The sequence below is a fragment of the Nerophis ophidion genome, linkage group LG26 (assembly GCF_033978795.1).
Source record: "Nerophis ophidion isolate RoL-2023_Sa linkage group LG26, RoL_Noph_v1.0, whole genome shotgun sequence".
In the NCBI taxonomy this organism is placed as follows: Eukaryota; Metazoa; Chordata; class Actinopteri; order Syngnathiformes; family Syngnathidae; genus Nerophis; species Nerophis ophidion.
The window spans coordinates 24,625,050-24,637,092 of NC_084636.1; positions in this window are offsets into that span (position 1 = coordinate 24,625,050).

A 12,043-nucleotide genomic window follows, 5' to 3' on the forward strand; every position below is an offset into this window, starting at 1 on the left:
AAATAAAGTTGATTTGATTTGATCTACCAAAATTACATATTACAAACCCCGTTTCCCAATGAGTTGGGAAATTGTGTTAGATGTAAATATAAACGGAATACAAATAATTTTCAACCCATATTCAGTTGAATATGCTACAAAGACAACATATTTGATGTTCAAACTGATAAACATTTTTTTTTTGCAAATAATCATTAACTTTAGAATTTAATGCCAGCAACACGTGACAAAGAAGTTGGGAAACGTGGCAATAAATACTGATAAAGTTGAGGAATGCTCATCAAACATTTATTGGGAACCTCCCACAGGTGTGCAGGCTAATTGGGAACAGGCGGGTGCCATGATTGGGAATAAAAACAGCTTCCCAGAAAATGCTCAGTCTTTCACAAGAAAGGATGGGGCGAGGTACACCCCTTTGTCCACAACTGTGTGAGCAAATAATCAAACAGTTTAAGAACAACGTTTCTCAAAGTGCAATTGCAAGAAATTTAGGGATTTCAATATCTACGGTCCATAATATCATCAAAAGGTTTAGAGAATCTGGATAAATCACTCCACGTAAGCGGCATGGCTGGAAACCAACATTGAATTTCCGTGACCTTCGATCCCTCAGACAGCACTGTATCAAAAACCGACATCAGTCTCTAAAGGATATCACCACATGGACTCAGGAACACTTCAGAAAACCACTGTCACCAAATACAGTTGGTCGCTATATCTGTAAGTGCAAGTTAAAGCTCTGCTATGCAAAGCAAAAGTAATTTATCAACAACATCCAGAAACGCCGCCGGCTTCCCAGGGCCCGAGATCATCTAAACCGGACAGATGCAGAGTGGAAAAGTGTTATGTGGTCTGACGAGTCCACATTTCAAATAGTTTTTGAAGCGAACAATCCAGACTTTTATCGAAGTTCAAAAGCCAGCATCTGTGATGGTATGGGGGTGTATTAGTGCCCAAGGCATGGGTAACTTACACATCTGTGAAGGCACCATTAAGGCTGAAAGGTACATACAGGTTTTGGAACAACATACTGTATGCTGCCATCTAAGCGCCGTCTTTTTCATGGACGCCCCTGCTTTTTTCAGCAAGACAATGCCAAGTTCAGCACGTTTTACAACAGCGTGGCTTCGTAAAAAAATAGTGTGGGTACTTTCCTGGCCCGCCTGCAGTCCAGACCTGTCTCCCATCGAATATCTGTGGCGTATTATGAAGCGTAAAATACGACAGCGGAGACTCCGGACTGTTGAACGACTGAAGCTCTACATAAAACAAGAATGGGAAAGAATTCCACTTTCAATGCTTCAACAATTAGTTTCCTCAGTTCCCAAACATTTATTGAGTGTTGTTAAAAGAAAAGGTGATGTAACACAGTGGTGAACATGCCCAACTAACTTTGGCACGTGTTGCAGCCATGAAATTCTAAGTTAATTATTATTTGCAAAAAAAAACAGTTTATAAGTTTGAACATCAAATATCTTTTCTTTGTAGTACATTTAATTGAAAATAGGTTGAAAAAGATTTGCGAATCATTGTATTCCGTTTATATTTACATCCAACACAATTTCCCAACTCATATGGAAACGGGGTTGGTACTTACACATACAAAGAATCCAGGGCAAAAGCGTCTTAAAAGGTATCCAGTAACAAAAGTGTCTGCATCGTTCAACTTATTGCATTTTGAGCTTAATTCAGGGGTGTCAAACGTGTCAAGCAAACAGGTTTTTTGCGTCCCGCAGGATGAGTTTGCTAAATATATAAATTATCCTGAAACTTTTAAATGAAAGAAACTGTTGTTGTAAATGTGTCCACTGGATGTCACAATAGCAATTCTTTGTATCTTTGTAGATTATGTGACATATTTACAAAATAAACCACATGATGTTAGTGCACCAGTTGAAGAAAATGATTAAACTACATACATACTTTCTGTAACTTGATTTTGATATTTTTTTAACTATATATATTGAAAATTAGAGGTGGCGACTAGTCCAGGGTTTACCCCGCCTACCGCCCGAATGCAGCTGATAGGCACCAGCGACCCCAAAAGGGACAAGTGGTTGGAAAATGGATGGATGGATATTGAAAATTAACACCAATGAATTAACTGATGAACATTATTATATAATTTTTTCAAAAAATATAAATGACAAATAAATGATTAACTGCAACAATATTATTATTTCTACATTTTCAGAATGTGCTTGTTGTAATTTTAAACAAAGATAACAATCTGAAGTTGTCTTTATTTCTAAGTTATCGTGCCGTGGTTTTACCAGTCTGGCCCACTTTGGAGTAGATTTTTTCCATTTGGCTCCCGATCTAAAATGAGTTTGACACGCCTGGCTTAATTCATGAATTATTTTGGCCACATAGTGTCTCCAGAAGTAAATTATCACTCCACTTCAATTTGTAGAAAGCATGAGCCCAGTCCAGGTGGTTAATAAACAGGTTGGTGTTTTTTCATACCGACCATTGTAATTGTAATTTCACTTGCTCAAACTTTTTCCAGAATTCCATACTACAAAATATTAAAAGTACCTTAATTTTCGGAGTATAAGGCACACTGAAAATCCTTTTAATTTAAAAAAAAATCGACAGTGCGCCTAATGTGTGGAATAATTCTGGTTGTGCTTACTGACCTCCAAGCTATTTTATGTGGTATATGGTGTAATAAGTGTGACCAGTAGACCTATTGTTTAGAGTGTCCACCCTGAGATCGGTTGGTTGTGAGTTCAAACCCCGGCTGAGTCATACCAAGGACTATAAAAATAGGACCCATTACCGCCCTGCTTGGCACGCAACATCAAAGGATAGAATTGGGGGTTAAATCACCAAAAATGATTTCCGGGCGCAGCATCGCTGCTGCCCACTGCTCCCCTCACTTCCCCAGGGGGTGAACAAGGGTGATGGGTCAAATGCAGAGGGCACATTTCACCACACCTAGCGTGTGTGTGACTTTCATTGGTACTTTAACTTTTAACTTTAACATATAAGAGAGGTGTAGACTGCAATATGATGCCAGTAAAGAACACCAAAACTTTAAATGTTCCATTGAAAATAAAAAACATTACACACTGCATTCAAAAATCTGTCAAATTGTTTTAGTATGACTTTGAAGCCGCACCGCTTTATGGATTGTCGACTCATTACGGTTACCGTATTCAGAGATACAAGGATTATTACAAGGGTGTGTGTGTTTGTAAGAACTGCACAACGGCACCCATTAGCAGACATTGTCTGGCCTTTTGTTTCACGATATTATGCAAAACCAACTTTTCTTACCTTCTGATACCTGCTGGTGTGTATTTGTTCTGCATAGGTCCTGAAACTTTCTGCACGTCCGCCACTGTAGTCTGTGGTGATGCCGTAGTCAATAAGCTTCTTATTTTTCACTATTTTCTTGTAATGGGGCATTCACCCTCCGCTGTTGCCATTTCTAATATAAAGTAGCGTAAAGTTTGAATTTAAATCTCGCTATGGAAGTGCTAAAAACTACCGGTGTCGTGAGTTTGATTTATTCACCCAAGGAACTTTAGTTATTAGAGTTCTTTTCGGACGTTTTTTCACGGGACACATTTCCTGCCTTGTTGCACTAGTGAGCCACGGATGAAGAGATGCTGCTCTGTTATTTTTTTAAGTAAAGTCTGAATGTCATTAAAACAGTTAACTCCATCTTTTGACACTCATTCCACTTCTCCACACTTATTGTAGTGTTTTAAATTTTGAAAAAAATCATAACATGACCCCTATAATGCGCCCTGTTATCCGGTGCGCCTTTTGTATGGAAAAAGACCTGAATAGACCCACTCATCGGCAGTGCGCCTTATAATCCGGTGCGCCCTATGGTCAAGAAAATACGGTATGTACTATTAATTTTTGCTTTTATCATATCTGATTAATATCGGTATGATTATCGTATTGAAAGGGAAAAAGTTGCTTCAGGACACCCCTAGTTTACAATTTGTAAGTATCACTAAACTGTCATGCAAGTGTAAAAAGAAGGGAACCTCTGTTTTTACTTTTACCACTGGATTGTTTTTCAATTGGAGTTAGACTTCCCTCCTCACACTCCATGTTTTAAACTTGCTGAGCTGAGGTCTCGTGTGGAACTTTTACAGACAAAGCCACAAATGCAAACTTTTTAAACACTGGTCCTTGTGTGACTTTCGGCATTTGTTTATGTTTGAGCAATGACTGGAAGAGTGATCTGAGTGGGCGCAAGCAGATGCGATATTTCCTCTTTTTGAGTAGCCCGGCTTGTGTGTGTGTGATTTATTCAGTGGTGACTCATCAACATGAATAAAAAGTTCTTGAAGGAACTGCAAAATGTATAAACTTGATAACCAGGTACACTTGTGGTCAAAACAGTAATAGTCTGCTATACGCACTGCACTACTGTGGCTCATTGTTTGCCTCTTCTTCATCCTCCTAAGGCCCCAAAAATTGAATTGTGTAAATGCTCTTAAGCATTCATATGGTTTTCCACACCAAAATGAATCTATTTGTTAAACTTTAACTTCTTCTTCTTCTTCTCCAGATTTTGGTGAGCTCTGCCTTCCACATTTTACACCCGATTCCAAACCGTTCCAACTTCAAACTGTTCAGCCTTATTCAGGAATCGCGGTCTTTTCCCTTGACAAATTCCAAAAAATTCCCAGATTTCCAGGTTTTCCGGGACATTTTTTTTTTTTTTTTTCAAATTTCCACCATTTGCGCATTTTTCAACCGACTCAAACCATTCCACCTTCAACATATTCCACACATTTTAACAGAAGTATATATAGAACATGTTAAAAGAGAAAGTAAGCAGATATTCACAGTAAATCAAGTGGATTAATAATGAATTTTTAAGTCTTGTCCCTCATAGTTTTGACAAAATAATAGAATGATGAGGGACAAGCGGTAGAAGATGGATGGATGAACAACACTAACAAGAATAATTAGGAGCCTTTGTTTGAATACTTACTACTTTAAGACAATCCAATCCATTTTATTTATAAAGCACATTTAAACAGCAAAAATGTTTCCGAAGTGCTGCACAAAAATATTAAAAACAAGATTCAAATACTATCCTTAGCTCTGCCAATGACTGAATAAAAACAAAATAAATAACTATAGTTGTCTAGTAGGGGTGTGGGGAAAAAATCGATTCGAATTTGAATTGCGATTCTCACAATGTGCCATTCAGAATCGATTCTCATTTTTTAGAAATCGATTTTTTCATTTTTTTTATCAATCCAAAAATACAATACACAGCAATACCATAACACTGCAATCCAATTCCAAAACCAAACCTGTCCCAGCAACACTCAGAACTGCAATAAAGAGAGAAATTGAGAGGAGACACAAACACGACACAGAACAAACCAAAAGTAGTGAAACAAAAATGAATATTATCAATAACAGTATCAATATTAGTTTTAATTTCATCATAACGGGGATTAAAAATTCCTCATTGACATAATCATTAGACATTTCTAAAAATAATAAAAAAGAATAGTGTCACAGTGGCTTACACTTGCATCGCATCTCATAAGCTTGACAACACACTGTATCCAATATTTTCACAAAGATACAATAAGTCATATTTTGGGATCGTTTAATAGTTAAAACAAATTTACATTATTGCAATCAGTTGATAAAACATTGTCCTTTACAATTATAAAAGCTTGTTACAAAAATCTACTACTCTGCTTGCATGTCAGCAGACTGGGGTAGATCCTGCTGAAATCCTATGTATTGAATGAATAGAGAATCCTTTTAAATCGGGAAAAAAATCGTTTTTGAATCGAGAAACGTGTTGAATTGAAAAAAAAAAACGTTTTTGAATCGAATTGTGACCCCAAGAATCGATATTGAATCGAATCGTGGGACACCCAAAGATTCGCAGCCCTATTGTCTAGTATGTTCACTATTTTATTTAAGGACAAAATTGTTCTTCGGTTGCAATAAGAAACATATGTTTAATGACCCGTACGATTTTTTGGGGTAAAAATAAAGCCAATAATGCCGTTTTTTTGTGGTGCCCTTTTTATATACAAAATATCGACAGGTATCAAAATACATTCTCCAGTGACTCACAGCGCTTTACATAGTGAAACCCAATATCTAATTTTTACATTTAAACCTGTGTGGGTGGCACTGGGAGCAGGTGGGTAAAGTGTCTTGCCCAAGGACACAACGGCAGTGAGTAGGATGGCGGAAGCGGGGATCGAACCTGCAACCCTCAGGTTGCTTGCACGGTCGCTCTACCAACCGAGCTATACCGCCCCACATATTGGTACCGAGGCCACACTAATATGTACATGAGTGACCAAATGTATTTTATACCAAAAAAAATACAATTAAGCATGTAGTTAATTATATGACTTTGACACACTATTGCTAGTTGGAGGTTCTGGGGTTATGGCCATTGAATGTATAGTCAAGTCAATTCTTACTAATTATGACTTTACTATCATCTAGTCCCGGTTCAAATATATTTGGATGATGTGATAAGCCTATTACAAACACAAAGTATAATGTGGTTGGAGTGTCCGCCCTGAGATCGGTAGGTCGTGAGTTCAATCCCCAAAAGACTATAAAAATGGAACCCGTTACCTCCCTGCATGGCACTCAGTATCGAGGGTTGGAATTGGGGGTTAAATCACCAAAAATGATTCCCAGGCGCGGCCACCGCTGCTGCTCAGTGCTCCCCTCACCTCCCATGGGGTGATCAAGGGTGATGGGTCAAATGAAGAGAATAATTTTGCCACACCTAGTGTGTTTGTGTGACAATTATGGGTACCTTAACTTTAGCTTTGAATTTAAAATAATAAATGCAAAAACAGCCAGAGCTTCAAAGGAGTAAATTACAAGTAAATAATAAATTTTCCTCAGTAAATACTGGACTCTGGCCTTCACTTCAAAAATCTCCTGCTCATTTCCTCTTCCTCGCTATTTCTACTTTTATGAAGCGGCACGCCGATGCTGCCATTTGCCAGATTATATCCCCGGCTTCCAGGGAAACGGAGATGCATTTTCATATCAAGGCTGCGGCTATTATTAGAACTTGAATCAGTTAAGACTGCGAGCCAAGCCCTGCCTGGGAAGACTCGACCGTCGACGAGGGATGTTTGAGTCGGATTGGGTTTTTTTCTGAGATGAAACATTCAAAATGATTTAACCTCCACTGTGAATTATGTCAATTTTCAAATTTTATTAACGCGCAAGTAGTTTGCAATGAACCAAAAAGAAAATAACACTTATATTGAACAGCTTGCTATTTATCAGGGCTTTCACTATAAAGCCATTGTTCTGTTATTCTGCTTCTTTGATTATTTGTTTAAGTGTAACCACCATACAAAAAATGTATTAAATCCAGACCACATGGAGTGCACGGAACTTTGAATATGCAAACTGTTTCTGCACGGCCGCTGCAATAGATGTGTGTGTGATACAGTTGCAATCAAAAGTTTACATACACTTGCAAAGAACATAAGTTCTTTGCAAGTGTTTCCAATAATTTCTACAACAACTCTTTTTTTTTTTTTTGTGATAGAGTGATTGGAGCACATACTTGTTTGTCACTAAAACATTCAAGAAATGTGGTTCTTTTATGAATTTATTATGGGTCTACTGAAAATGTGACCAAATCCGCTGGGTCAAAAGTATACATACAGCAATGTTAATATTTGCTTACATGTCCCTTGGCAAGTTTCACGGCAAAAGGCGCTTTTGATAGCCATCTACAAGCTTCTGGTTGAATTGTTGACCAGTCCTCTTGACAAAATTGGTGCAGTTGGTTTTCTGACATGGACTTGTTTCTTCAGCATTGTCCACACGTTTAAGTCAGGACTTTGGGAAGGCCATTCTAAAACCTTAATTCCAGCCTTATTTAGCCATTCCTTTACCACTTTTGACGTGTGTTTGGGGTCGTTGTCCTGTTGGAACACCCAACTGCGCCCAAAAACCAAACCTCCGGGCTGATGATTTTAGGTTTTCCTGAAGAATTTGGAGGTAATCCTCATTTTTCATTTTCCCATTTACTCTCTGTAAAGCACCAGTTCCATTGGCAGCAAAACAGGCCCAAAGCATAACACTACCACCACCATACTTGATGGTAGTCATGGTGTTCCTGGGATTAAAGGCCTTACCTTTTCTCCTCCAAACATATTGCTGGGTATTGTTGCCAAACAGCTCAATTTTTGTGTCATCTGACCACAGAACTTTCTTCCAGAAGATCTTATATTCGTCCATGTGAGGTCAGATGTAACAAACATGAAACTCAAGACAGCCATGACATTATGTTCTTTACAAGTGTATGTAAACTTTTGATCGCGACTGTCTGTGTGGCGTCAAACAGCAGACGTTTTAAAAAAAAATCAGTTTAAGTAAATAGTAGTATTTCAGTTTGAGCTCCTAATTAAATAGAGGATTAGTTAGACATTTGTGTGTGGATTGGATTAGTTATCGCCAAAGAAAGGGCAATTAAATATGATCTCGGTATGCAAAGATGATGGCCCTATCTGTGAGAAGAGACTACATGTTTCGCCAAGGGTTGTACGGTATACTGGTATTAGTATAGTACCGCAATATTAATGAATCATATTCAGTTCTATATTGCCTGTGAAAAGTACTGGTTTGCCATCCCAAGTAGATTAATAATTACTTTTATACACTTTGTCCTTAATAATTGACAAAATAATACAATGGAAAATGCCAGCAGCTAAATTAGGAGCCTTTGTTTGTTTACTTACTAATAGAAGACAAGTTGTCTTGTATGTTCACTTTTTTATTTAAGGACAAACTTGCAAAAAGAAACATATGTTTAATGTACCATAAGATTTTTTGTTGAAATAAAGCCAATAAAGCAATGTTTTGTGGTTCCCTTTTTATTTAGAAAAGAACCAAAAAGTATCGAATTAATTTTGGTACTACTAACAAAATACTGATATCGGGGCAAAACTAGTTTATCCTGATGCCAACATCTAAGTTATGACCGGTAGCTTTTGTTTTTGCAGACATTTACACACAAACATCCCCTTTATGGTCAGAGCTCTTTTGTCCTAGCACACACACACACACAGACAGGAGGTAGGAACATAAAAGCTGATGGTTTGGCTTCTCAAGTTAGGAGTGACCTGACCTCCTCCAGGAACTGCAGTCCTGTATAATGACACTTGCTTGTAATGAAGCAACTTTTGGTTTAGTAAAGCGTCTCCGACGTTTCTTTTGATCCAGCCGCACAGGCATGTCACCCTTCTGTCCGTAGGAGGATGACAAGACCAGAAATACTTATCAATAGCAAGCAGAAATATAGTTAATTTTAAACTGTTTCCCTAAAATACACAATGAGGCTATGAAGAACAAAATAAGCAATACATTGCTTGATTACTAAAACAATTGCTCGCCCAGCCCTTGTATTTATTGAAATTGGTCATCCATGTATAATTTGTTTATATTCTGCAAATAAATGTAGTTTGCAGTGGGGATTTTCTCTTTATACACATTAGTTAGAGCCTTTAGTAAATCTGTATTAAAGTTGATTTTAGTATTTTTTTCTTAGATAAAAGGAAATATATTTTATTGAATGACATTTATACTATTTAAAACTGTAAATGTTTTGTTTGTAGTTGTGAACTTATAAAAATCAAAAAGTATGATGCTGTATATCTAATTTAATACATAAAACTATGCTTACTGCCCACAATATCTGTATAAAAATCATTGTTCAATAGACATTTATCTACAAATACAGTCTTTTTATATTAAATACATTTTTTTTAAATATTTTCTGTTATTTAACAATAATCCCTTTTAATCTAGCCAAATAAGGTTACAAACATTTTAGAAACTCCTTTCAGCGTGTGATGCACCACGATATTAAACATTTTTAAAGTGAATACTTAGTCTGTGAGATGAGTGCAGGTGCACCTAATGAAATGTCCAGTGTGCTTATGCAGTGCTGTTGCTAGGTGGATAAAAGGCATTGAGTTCACTGCAGTATGTCATAGAAAAACTGTACAACGTGTGCCTTCTCGCCGCCTCTTGTATCCTGCCGATATTCTACTTGACAATCAGCATGTCTTTTCAATGCATCATCATTCAATCAGTGTTTATCCATCAACAGAGTTTACTGCAGTTTGTCTTTCATGTCTGAAATATTTGTAACAGAAGGGTCCACTAATTTCTACAACTCTTATTTTTTGTGATTGGAGCACATACTTGTTGGTCACAAAAAAAAATGTTTGGTTCTTTTATGGATGTATTATTGGTCTACTGAAATGTGTGACCAAATCTGCTGGGTCAAAAGTATACATACAGAAATGTTTATATTTGGTTACATGTCCTTTGGCAAGTTTCACTGCAATAAGGCACTTTTGGTAGTCATCCACAAGGTTCTGACAAGCTTCTGGTTGACATCACATGGAAAAATAAAAGACCTTCTGGAGGAAAGTTCTGTGGTCAGATGAAACAAAAAATGAGCTGTTTGGCAACAATACCCAGCAATATTTTTGTAAGAGAAAATGTGAGACCTTTAATTCCAGCAACACCAATCCTACAATCAAGCATGGTGGTGGTAGTATTATGCTCTGGGCCTGTTTTGCTGCCAATGGAACTGATGCTTTACAGAGAGTAAATGGGACAATGAAAAAGGAGGATTACCTCCAACTTCGTCAGGACAACCAGGTTGGGTCTTGGGTGCAGTTGGGTGTTCCAACAGGACAATGACCCCAAACACACGTCAAGAGGAGTAAAGGAATGGCTAAATCAGGCTAGAATTAAGGTTTTAGAATGGCCTTCCCAAAGTCCTGACTTAAACGTGTGGACAATGCAATTTAGCTGAACTGCACCAATTTTGTCAAGAGGAGTGGTTTAAAAAAGTCAACTAGAAGCTCGCCAGAAGCTTGTGGATGGCTACCAAAAGCGCCTTATTGCATTGAAACTTGCCAAGGGACATCCATCCATCCATCCATTTTCTACCGCTTGTCCCTTTCGGGGTCACCAAATATTAACATTACTGTATGTATACTTTTGACCCAGCAGATTTGGTCACATTTTCAGTAGACCCATAATAAATTCATAAAAGAACCAAACTTCATGAATGTTTTATGTGACCAACAAGTATGTGCTCCAATATTCCTTGGGGTGTTCTTGGGATGCAACTCAGTATTCTTCTTCCTCCAAACACGACGAGTTGAGTTTATACCAAAATGGATACATGGATGATACAGCAGAGGATTGGGAGAATGTCATGTGGTCAGATGAAACCAAAATAGAACTTTTTGGTATAAACTCAACTCGTCATGTTTGGAGGAAGAAGAATACTGAGTTGCATCCCAAGAACACCACACCTACTGTTAAGCATGGGGGTGGAAACATCATGCTTTGGGGCTGTTTTTCTGCTAAGGGGACAGGATGATTGATCCGTGTTAAGGAAAGAATGAATGGGGCCATGTATCGTGAGATTTTGACCCAAAACCTCCTTCCATCTGTGAAAGCTTTGAATGGTTTACCAAATACTTATTTTTCACCATAATTTACAAATAAATTCTTTGAAATTCCTACAATGTGAATTCCTGGATTTTTTTTTCACATTCTGTCTCTCACAGTTGAAGTGTACCTATGATGAAAATTACAGACCTCTGTCATCATTTTAAGTGGGAGAACTTGCACAATCGGTGGCTGACTAAATACTTTTATGCCCCACTGTATATACATACACACACGTATGTATGTATGTATGTATGATATATATCTATCTATATATATATATACATTTAAAAAAAAAAATTTAAAAAAAAATCGGATTTTTTAAAAAGGAGAATCGATTCTGAATCGCACAACATATTCAATTCGTATTCGAATCGATTTTTTCCCACACCTAGTGTGTGTATATGTATGTATATATATATATATATATATATATATATATATATATATATATATATATATATATATATATATATATATGTAGGTGTGGGAAAAAATCACAAGACTACTACATCTCTACAGATCTGTTTCATGAGGGGTTCCCTCAATCATCAGGAGATTTTAATGG